General features: G+C 47.9%; 1 protein-coding gene across 4 annotated transcripts in view; it reads left to right on the top strand.

The window, feature by feature from the left end:
* Positions 1-5749: 5749 nt before the first annotated feature.
* Positions 5750-10674, top strand: part of SGCD (sarcoglycan delta) — a 607498-nt gene continuing 602573 nt past the window's right edge. For 3 of the 4 annotated variants that reach the window (XM_056517168.1, XM_056517167.1, XM_056517175.1), the window contains exon 1: positions 5774-5887. The gene's annotated coding sequence lies outside the window, so the exon portion shown is untranslated. Of the gene's footprint in view, positions 5888-10674 lie in introns of all 4 variants that reach the window. The other variant, XM_056517166.1, reaches the window with a different exon arrangement.

The following is a 10674-nucleotide window of genomic DNA, read 5'->3' on the forward strand; positions in this document are numbered from 1 at the left end:
TAAGAGGGCATTATTCTGCGTGTGTGTGTGTGTGTGTGTGTGTGTGTGTGAGGATAAGAGGGCATTATTCTGTGTGGGTGTGTGTGTGTGGGTGTGTGGGAGGATAAGGGGGCATTATTCTGTGTGTTGGGGGGGCACTATGGCGCATTATACTGTGTAAAAACCACTAAGGGGACATTATATCCTCTGGGGAACACTAAGGAGGGCATTATACTGTGTGAGGAACGCTAAGGAGGGCATTGTACTGTGTGGGGGAACACTAAGGAGGGCATAATACTGTGTGAGGAACACTAAGGAGGGCATTATACTGTGTGGGGAACACTAAGGAGGGCATAATACTGTGTGAGGAACACTAAGGAGGGCATTATACTGTGTGGGGAACACTAAGGAGGGCATAATACTGTGTGAGGAACACTAAGGAGGGCATTATACTATGTGGGGAACACTAAGGAGGGCCTAATACTGTGTGAGGAACACTAAGGAGGGCATAACACTGTGTGGGGAACACTAAGGAGGGCATTATACTGTGTGGGGAACCCTAAGGAGGGCATAACACTTTGTGGGGAACACTAAGGAGGGCATAACACTGTGTGGGGAACACTATGGAGGGCATTATACTGTGTGAGGAACACTAAGGAGGGCATTATATTGTGTGGGGAACACTAAGGAGGGCATTATACTGTGTGAGGAACACTAAGGAGGGCATTATACTGTGTGGGGAACACTATGGAGGGCATTATACTGTGTGAGGAACACTAAGGAGGGCATTATATTGTGTGGGGAACACTAAGGAGGGCATTATACTGTGTGAGGAACACTAAGGAGGGCATTATATTGTGTGGGGAACACTAAGGAGGGCATTATACTGTGTGAGGAACACTAAGGAGGGCATTATACTGTGTGGGGAACCCTAAGGAGGGCCTAATACTGTGTGGGGGAACACTAAGGAGGGCATAATACTATGTGAGGAACACTAAGGAGGGCATTATACTGTGTGGGGAACACTAAGGAGGGCATTATACTGTGTGGGGAACACTAAGGAGGGCATTATACTGTGTGAGGAACACTAAGGAGGGCATAATACTGTGTGAGGAACACTAAGGAGGGCATTATACTATGTGGGGAACACTAAGGAGGGCCTAATACTGTGTGAGGAACACTAAGGAGGGAATAACACTGTGTGGGGAACACTAAGGAGGGCATTATACTGTGTGGGGAACACTAAGGAGGGCATTATACTGTGTGGGGAACACTAAGGAGGGCATAACACTGTGTGAGGAACACTAAGGAGGGCATTATACTGTGTGGGGAACACTAAGGAGGGCATTATACTGTGTGAGGAACACTAAGGAGGGCATTATACTGTGTGGGGAACCCTAAGGAGGGCCTAATACTGTGTGGGGGAACACTAAGGAGGGCATAATACTATGTGAGGAACACTAAGGAGGGCATTATACTGTGTGGGGAACACTAAGGAGGGCATTATACTGTGTGGGGAACACTAAGGAGGGCATTATACTGTGTGAGGAACACTAAGGAGGGCATAATACTGTGTGAGAAACACTAAGGAGGGCATTATACTATGTGGGGAACACTAAGGAGGGCCTAATACTGTGTGAGGAACACTAAGGAGGGAATAACACTGTGTGGGGAACACTAAGGAGGGCATTATACTGTGTGGGGAACACTAAGGAGGGCATTATACTGTGTGGGGAACACTAAGGAGGGCATAACACTGTGTGGCGAACACTAAGGAGGGCACAACACTGTGTGGGGAACACTATGGAGGGCATTATACTGTGTGAGGAACACTAAGGAGGGCATTATATTGTGTGGGGAACACTAAGGAGGGCATAACACTGTGTGAGGAACACTAAGGAGGGCATTATACTGTGTGAGGAACACTAAGGAGGGCATTATACTGTGTGGGGAACACTAAGGAGGGCATTATACTGTGTGAGGAACACTAAGGAGGGCATTATACTGTGTGGGGAACCCTAAGGATGGCCTAATACTGTGTGAGGAACACTAAGGAGGGCATAATACTGTGTGAGGAACACTAAGGAGGGCATAATACTGTGTGAGGAACACTAAGGAAGGCATTATACTGTGTGGGGGAACACTAAGGAGGGCATAATACTGTGTGAGGAACACTAAGGAGGGCATAATACTGCGTGGGGAACACTAAGGAGGGCATTATACTGTGTGAGGAACACTAAGGAGGACATAATACTGTGTGGGGAACACTAAGGTGGGCATAACACTGTGTGGGGAACACTAAGGAGGGAATTATATTGCGTGGGGAACACTAAGGAGGACATAACACTGTGTGGGGAACACTAAGGAGGGCATTATACTGTGTGAGGAACACTAAGGAGGGCATTACACTGTGTGAGGAACACTAAGGAGGGCATTATACTGTGTGGGGAACACTAAGGAGGGCATTATACTGTGTGAGGAACACTAAGGAGGGCATTATACTGTGTGGGGAACACTAAGGAGGGCATTATACTGTGTGGGGAACACTAAGGAGGGTATTATACTGTGTGGGGAAAACTAAGGAGGGCATTATACTGTGTGAGGAACACTAAGGAGGGCATTATACTATGTGGGGAACACTAAGGAGGGCCTAATACTGTGTGAGGAACACTAAGGAGGGCATAATACTGGGTGAGGAACACTAAGGAGAGCATAATACTGTGTGAGGAACACTAAGGAGGGCATAACACTGTGTGGGGAACACTAAGGAGGGCATTATACTGTGTGGGGAACCCTAAGGAGGGCATAACACTGTGTGGGGAACACTATGGAGGGCATTATACTGTGTGAGGAACACTAAGGAGGGCATTATATTGTGTGGGGAACACTAAGGAGGGCATTATACTGTGTGAGGAACACTAAGGAGGGCATTATACTGTGTGGGGAACACTAAGGAGGGCATTATACTGTGTGAGGAACACTAAGGAGGGCATTATACTGTGTGGGGAACCCTAAGGAGGGCCTAATACTGTGTGGGGGAACACTAAGGAGGGCATAATACTATGTGAGGAACACTAAGGAGGGCATTATACTGTGTGGGGAACACTAAGGAGGGCATTATACTGTGTGAGGAACACTAAGGAGGGCATAATACTGTGTGAGGAACACTAAGGAGGGCATTATACTATGTGGGGAACACTAAGGAGGGCCTAATACTGTGTGAGGAACACTAAGGAGGGAATAACACTGTGTGGGGAACACTAAGGAGGGCATTATACTGTGTGGGGAACACTAAGGAGGGCATTATACTGTGTGGGGAACACTAAGGAGGGCATAACACTGTGTGAGGAACACTAAGGAGGGCATTATGCTGTGTGGGGAACACTAAGGAGGGCATTATACTGTGTGAGGAACACTAAGGAGGGCATTATACTGTGTGGGGAACCCTAAGGAGGGCCTAATACTGTGTGGGGGAACACTAAGGAGGGCATAATACTATGTGAGGAACACTAAGGAGGGCATTATACTGTGTGGGGAACACTAAGGAGGGCATTATACTGTGTGGGGAACACTAAGGAGGGCATTATACTGTGTGAGGAACACTAAGGAGGGCATAATACTGTGTGAGAAACACTAAGGAGGGCATTATACTATGTGGGGAACACTAAGGAGGGCCTAATACTGTGTGAGGAACACTAAGGAGGGAATAACACTGTGTGGGGAACACTAAGGAGGGCATTATACTGTGTGGGGAACACTAAGGAGGGCATTATACTGTGTGGGGAACACTAAGGAGGGCATAACACTGTGTGGGGAACACTAAGGAGGGCACAACACTGTGTGGGGAACACTATGGAGGGCATTATACTGTGTGAGGAACACTAAGGAGGGCATTATATTGTGTGGGGAACACTAAGGAGGGCATAACACTGTGTGAGGAACACTAAGGAGGGCATTATACTATGTGAGGAACACTAAGGAGGGCATTATACTGTGTGAGGAACACTAAGGAGGGCATTATACTGTGTGAGGAACACTAAGGAGGGCATTATACTGTGTGGGGAACACTAAGGAGGGCTTTATACTGTGTGAGGAACACTAAGGAGGGCATTATACTGTGTGGGGAACCCTAAGGATGGCCTAATACTGTGTGAGGAACACTAAGGAGGGCATAATACTGTGTGAGGAACACTAAGGAGGGCATAATACTGTGTGAGGAACACTAAGGAAGGCATTATACTGTGTGGGGGAACACTAAGGAGGGCATAATACTGTGTGAGGAACACTAAGGAGGGCATAATACTGCGTGGGGAACACTAAGGAGGGCATTATACTGTGTGAGGAACACTAAGGAGGACATAATACTGTGTGGGGAACACTAAGGTGGGCATAACACTGTGTGGGGAACACTAAGGAGGGAATTATATTGCGTGGGGAACACTAAGGAGGACATAACACTGTGTGGGGAACACTAAGGAGGGCATTATACTGTGTGAGGAACACTAAGGAGGGCATTACACTGTGTGAGGAACACTAAGGAGGGCATTATACTGTGTGGGGAACACTAAGGAGGGCATTATACTGTGTGGGGAACACTAAGGAGGGCATTATACTGTGTGGGGAACACTAAGGAGGGCATTATACTGTGTGGGGAACACTAAGGAGGGCATTATACTGTGTGGGGAACACTAAGGAGGGCATTATACTGTGTGGGGAACACTAGGGATTGCATTATACTGTGTGAGGAACACTAAGGAGGGCATTATACTGTGTGGGGAACACTAAGGAGGGCATTATACTGTGTGGGGAACACTAAGGAGGGCATTATACTGTGTGGGGAACACTAAGGAGGGCATTATACTGTGTGGGGAACACTAAGGAGGGCATTATACTGTGTGGGGAACACTAAGGAGGGCATTATACTGTGTGGGGAACACTAAGGAGGGCATTATACTGTGTGGGGAACACTAAGGAGGGCATTATACTGTGGGGGAACACTAAGGAGGGCATAATACTGTGTGAGGAACACTAAGGAGGGCATTATACTGTGTGGGGAACACTAAGGAGGGCATTATACTGTGTGGGGAACACTAAGGAGGGCATAATACTGTGTGAGGAACACTAAGGAGGGCCTAATACTGTGTGAGGAACACTAAGGAGGGCATAATACTGTGTGAGGAACACTAAGGAGGGCATTATACTGTGTGGGGAACACTAAGGAGGGCATTATACTGTGGGGGAACACTAAGGAGGGCATAAACAGTTTGAGGGACACTAAGGGGGCAATAAACAGTCTTTGTGTGTGGTGGGGGGGTGATGTTGAGATAAAATCACAAAGGAGGGCATTGTTACTTTGTGGGGGGCACAATGAGACTGGGTAGGAATAGGCAGTGTTTGTTTTATGGGGTAACATAAAATAGTTCCCCTGTTGTGTGGTGGGAGGAGGGCTTAGATGTGCACACACCTCCTCCTGTATAATGAATGAATACACCTCAGAGATCATAACAATATATAGAAAGGGGATTCTTTTATACAAAACATGGGCATTTTACCATGTGACATATTTCGTTGTTTTTTCCTGAGTAATAAAACTTTGGATGTGATGTGTAAATATAATGTGAGATCCTATATAATCCAATCCTATAGACTGAGGAGACACATGAGGGATGAGGAGACAGTGAGGAGAGGGACCCGGAGTGTGCAGGACAGTGAGGAGGACTGTACAGGGTGAGGGGAGGGGGAGCCGAGGAGGAGGAGGAGGAGGAGGACCGGGAGGAGGAGGAGGAGAGGAGAGGGAATGCTGACTGATCAGAGGCCGTCCTGCTCCCGGGCTACTCATGGACTTTCCCGGAGCCTCTGGCCGCTGCTTCTGGATAGACGAACCCTAGACAGGAGAGCGGGCATCGGGGTGAGTACTGAGCCTCCCCGCTGTGGGCATCACTGGTACACTGGGGAGACACAGGCAGCTCCGTGCTGGCACCCACATCTGGGCATGACCACCGCAACTGGCACTAGTGGGTGCATGTCATTTATCCGCGGGCACCGGTGCCGTGGTCCGGGGGGTCGCCTGGCATCATTAGTAATCCGAGCTTGTCCTTACTGATCCATCTGTGGCATGCAACTGGCACCTGGCACCAGAAACTGGGGCATGGGCAATCTGAAGTTAAGGATTCATCTGTGAATGCAAGTGGGGTGCCAGCGATTACACCATGGTGGGGTGCCAGCATTATACCATACATAGTGGGGTGCAGATGGTAGGGTGCCAGACATTATACCATAGATAGTGGGGTGCCAGCATTATACCATAGATAGTGGGGTGCCAGCATTATACCATAGATAGTGGGGTGCCAGCATTATACCATAGATAGTGGGGTGCCAGCATTATACCATAGATAGTGGGGTGCCAGCATTATACCATAGATAGTGGGGTGCCAGCATTATACCATAGATAGTGGGGTGCCAGCATTATACCATAGATAGTGGGGTGCCAGCATTATACCATAGATAGTGGGGTGCCAGCATTATACCATAGATAGTGGGGTGCCAGCATTATACCATAGATAGTGGGGTGCCAGCATTATACCATAGATAGTGGGGTGCCAGACATTATACCATAGATAGTGGGGTGCCAGGACTATACCATATACCATAGATAGTGGGGTGCCAGCATTATACCATAGATAGTGGGGTGCCAGCATTATACCATATATAGTGGGGTGCCAGGACTATACCATATACCATAAATAGTGGGGTGCCAGCATTATACCATATACCATAGATAGTGGGGTGCCAGGACTATACCATAGATAGTGGGGTGCCAGGACTATACCATAGATAGTGGGGTGCCAGGACTATACCATAGATGGTGGGGTGCCAGCATTATACCATAGATAGTGGGGTGCCAGGACTATACCATAGATGGTGGGGTGCCAGCCATTATACCATAGTGGGGTGCCATGACTATACCATAGATAGTGTGGTGCCAACATTATACCATAGATAGTGGGGTGCCAGCATTATACCAAAGATCAGTGTTTCCCAACCAGGGTGCCTCCAGCTGTTGCAAAATTACAACTCCCAGCATGCCCGGACAGCCTTTGGCTCTCCGGGCATGCTGGGAGTTGTAGTTTTGCAAAAGCTGGAGGCACCCAAGTTGGGAAACACTTCCATAGATAGTGGGGTGCCAGCGATTATACCTTAGATAGTGGGGTGCCAGCCATTATACCATAGATAGTGGGGTGCCAGCGATAATACCATAGATAGTGGGGTGTCAGTGATTAGACAATAGATAGTGGGGTGCCAGGACTATACAATAGATAGTGGGGTGCCAGTGATTATACCATAAATAGTGGGGTGCCAGGACTATACCATAGATAGTGAGGTTCCAGCATTATATGAGATAGTGGGGTCCAGCAATTATACAATAGATTGTGGGGGGGGGGGTGCCAGCATTATAGCATTGATAGTTTGATGCCAGCATTATAGCATAGAAAGTGGGGTGCCAGCATTGTACCATAAAAATGGGGTTCCAGTGTTAAACTATAGAAAGTAGGGTACTAGCAATGTTGTACAATAGAAAGTGGGGTGCCAGGATTATACTATAGAAAGTGGGATGCCAGGATCATTCCATAGAACGTGGGGTGCCTGAATTTATGCCAAATAAAGTGGGGTGCCAGGATTATACCATAGATAGTTGGGTGCCGGCATTATACAATAAAAACTAGGGTACAAGCAAGATACAATAGAAAGTGGGGTACCAGCCCTAAACCATAGCATGTGGGGTACCAACACTGCTCATTGGAGTGCCACATTGTGGGGTGCCAACACTGTACTGGGTATGTCAGCAATGCTCAATATATAATGTTGGGTGCCAGTATTGCTTAATGATAAATGTAACCCCGTGCTCAGTAAGTGGGGTGCCAGCATTGCTTCATTGGTGTTACACAACATAAAGTGGGGTACCAATATGTATGTTATGTGGTTCTCCAGTATTACTTGATAGCTAGTGTGGTGCCAGCACTGCCAGGCAATGAGTAGGGTGCCCACCAGCATTACATTGGGTTACAATCTTTACTGTGCATGGTTCTCCCTGTAATCTTCGCACCATAATAACAAAATATGATATCAATGTTGTCCAAAAGAGGAGGGGGTGCCAGCCTACAAAAAGTTGGGTACTAATATTGCCCAGTGGCTTCCAGTACAGAATGGTAGAAAAATAATAGACTGTTATGTGTGTGCTGGAAATGACTGTGCGGGCAGTGCTGGCACAATAATGGTGGTGAACTTATCCCGTACAGATGTAGCAGAGCTGTTGTTGTGTTGTGTTGTGAGGTTTACCACTAATAACATATTGGAATGATGCCAAGTGATCAACTCAGCTCTGCCCGGAGAGCAACTTGTGGCTGACAATGTGCCCAGTGCTCAGTCTCCATAGTCCATGAATGTGCCAGCTGTGTATGTGCCCAGTGCTCAGTCTCCATAGTCCATGAATGTGCCAGCTATGTATGTGCCCAGTGCTCAGTCTCCATAGTCCATGAATGTGCCAGCTATGTATGTGCCCAGTGCTCAGTCTCCATAATCCATGAATGTGCCAGCTGTGTATGTGCCCAGTGCTCAGTCTCCATAGTCCATGAATGTGCCAGCTATGTATGTGCCCAGTGCTCAGTCTCCATAGTCCATGAATGTGCCAGCTATATATGTGCCCAGTGCTCAGTCTCCATAGTCCATGAATGTGCCAGCTATGTATGTGCCCAGTGCTCAGTCTCCATAGTCCATGAATGTGCCAGCTATGTATGTGCCCAGTGCTCAGTCTCCATAGTCCATGAATGTGCCAGCTATGTATGTGCCCAGTGCTCAGTCTCCATAGTCCATGAATGTGCCAGCTATGTATGTGCCCAGTGCTCAGTCTCCATAGTCCATGAATGTGCCAGCTATGTATGTGCCCAGTGCTCAGTCTCCATAGTCCATGAATGTGCCAGCTATGTATGTGCCCAGTGCTCAGTCTCCATAGTCCATGAATGTGCCAGCTATGTATGTGCCCAGTGCTCAGTCTCCATAGTCCATGAATGTGCCAGCTATGTATGTGCCCAGTGCTCAGTCTCTATAGTCCATGAATGTGCCAGCTATATATGTGCCCAGTGCTCAGTCTCCATAGTCCATGAATGTGCCAGCTATGTATGTGCCCAGTGCTCAGTCTCCATAGTCCATGAATGTGCCAGCTATGTATGTGCCCAGTGCTCAGTCTCCATAGTCCATGAATGTGCCAGCTATGTATGTGCCCAGTGCTCAGTCTCTATAGTCCATGAATGTGCCAGCTATATATGTGCCCAGTGCTCAGTCTCCATAGTCCATGAATGTGCCAGCTATGTATGTGCCCAGTGCTCAGTCTCCATAGTCCATGAATGTGCCAGCTATGTATGTGCCCAGTGCTCAGTCTCCATAGTCCATGAATGTGCCAGCTATGTATGTGCCCAGTGCTCAGTCTCCATAGTCCATGAATGTGCCAGCTATGTATGTGCCCAGTACTCAGTCTCCATAGTCCATGAATGTGCCAGCTATGTATGTGCCCAGTACTCAGTCTCCATAGTCCATGAATGTGCCAGCTATGTATGTGCCCAGTGCTCAGTCTCCATAATCCATGAATGTGCCAGCTATGTATGTGCCCAGTGCTCAGTCTCCATAGTCCATGAATGTGCCAGCTATGTATGTGCCCAGTGCTCAGTCTCTATAGTCCATGAATGTGCCAGCTATATATGTGCCCAGTGCTCAGTCTCCATAGTCCATGAATGTGCCAGCTATGTATGTGCCCAGTGCTCAGTCTCCATAGTCCATGAATGTGCCAGCTATGTATGTGGCCAGTGCTCAGTCTCTATAGTCCATGAATGTGCCAGCTATGTATGTGCCCAGTGCTCAGTCTCTATAGTCCATGAATGTGCCAGCTATGTATGTGCCCAGTGCTCAGTCTCCATAATCCATGAATGTGCCAGCTATGTATGTGGCCAGTGCTCAGTCTCCATAATCCATGAATGTGCCAGCTATGTATGTGCCCAGTGCTCAGTCTCTATAGTCCATGAATGTGCCAGCTATGTATGTGCCCAGTGCTCAGTCTCCATAGTCCAGTGTTCTTCAACCTGCGGACCTCCAGATGTTGCAAAACTACAACTCCCAGCCGTTGGCTGTCCGGGCATGCTGGGAATTGTAGTTTTGCAACATCTGGAGGTCCGCAGGTTGAAGTCCATGAATGTGCCAGCTATGTATGTGCCCCTCGGTCCCAGCCGTCCTTTCTCCACCATCGCTCCATAGGCTGGGGGGGCATATTTATGATCTAGAGGAATTAGCATTACCCTGACAATGTAATTGATGGCATTATCTCATTTTCTACATTAGGAGATTGGATCCTTCATCATTGAGCTGACAGCATTGATAGAGACTATAGAATGTCTGTAGGGATACAATGGAATGTTCTGCTGGACGTCTCCTGGAGACTGGGATTATACACCCGGGGATAGTGTCTACTACAGGGGCCTGAAGACATGGGTGCCGGTGAATGGGGAGGGGGCGGGGTTATGCTGGTTAGCAAAATATGATTGGCTGACAAATATTACCCAATAAAGCTTTACGCCACATTGTAACGAACCCCCTCCAGTGTCCTCACCGCAGATCTCAGGGGGGCGAAAATAAACCTATAATGAGATT

Source organism: Hyla sarda, chromosome 4 (assembly GCF_029499605.1).
Source record: "Hyla sarda isolate aHylSar1 chromosome 4, aHylSar1.hap1, whole genome shotgun sequence".
Lineage (NCBI taxonomy): Eukaryota > Metazoa > Chordata > Amphibia > Anura > Hylidae > Hyla > Hyla sarda.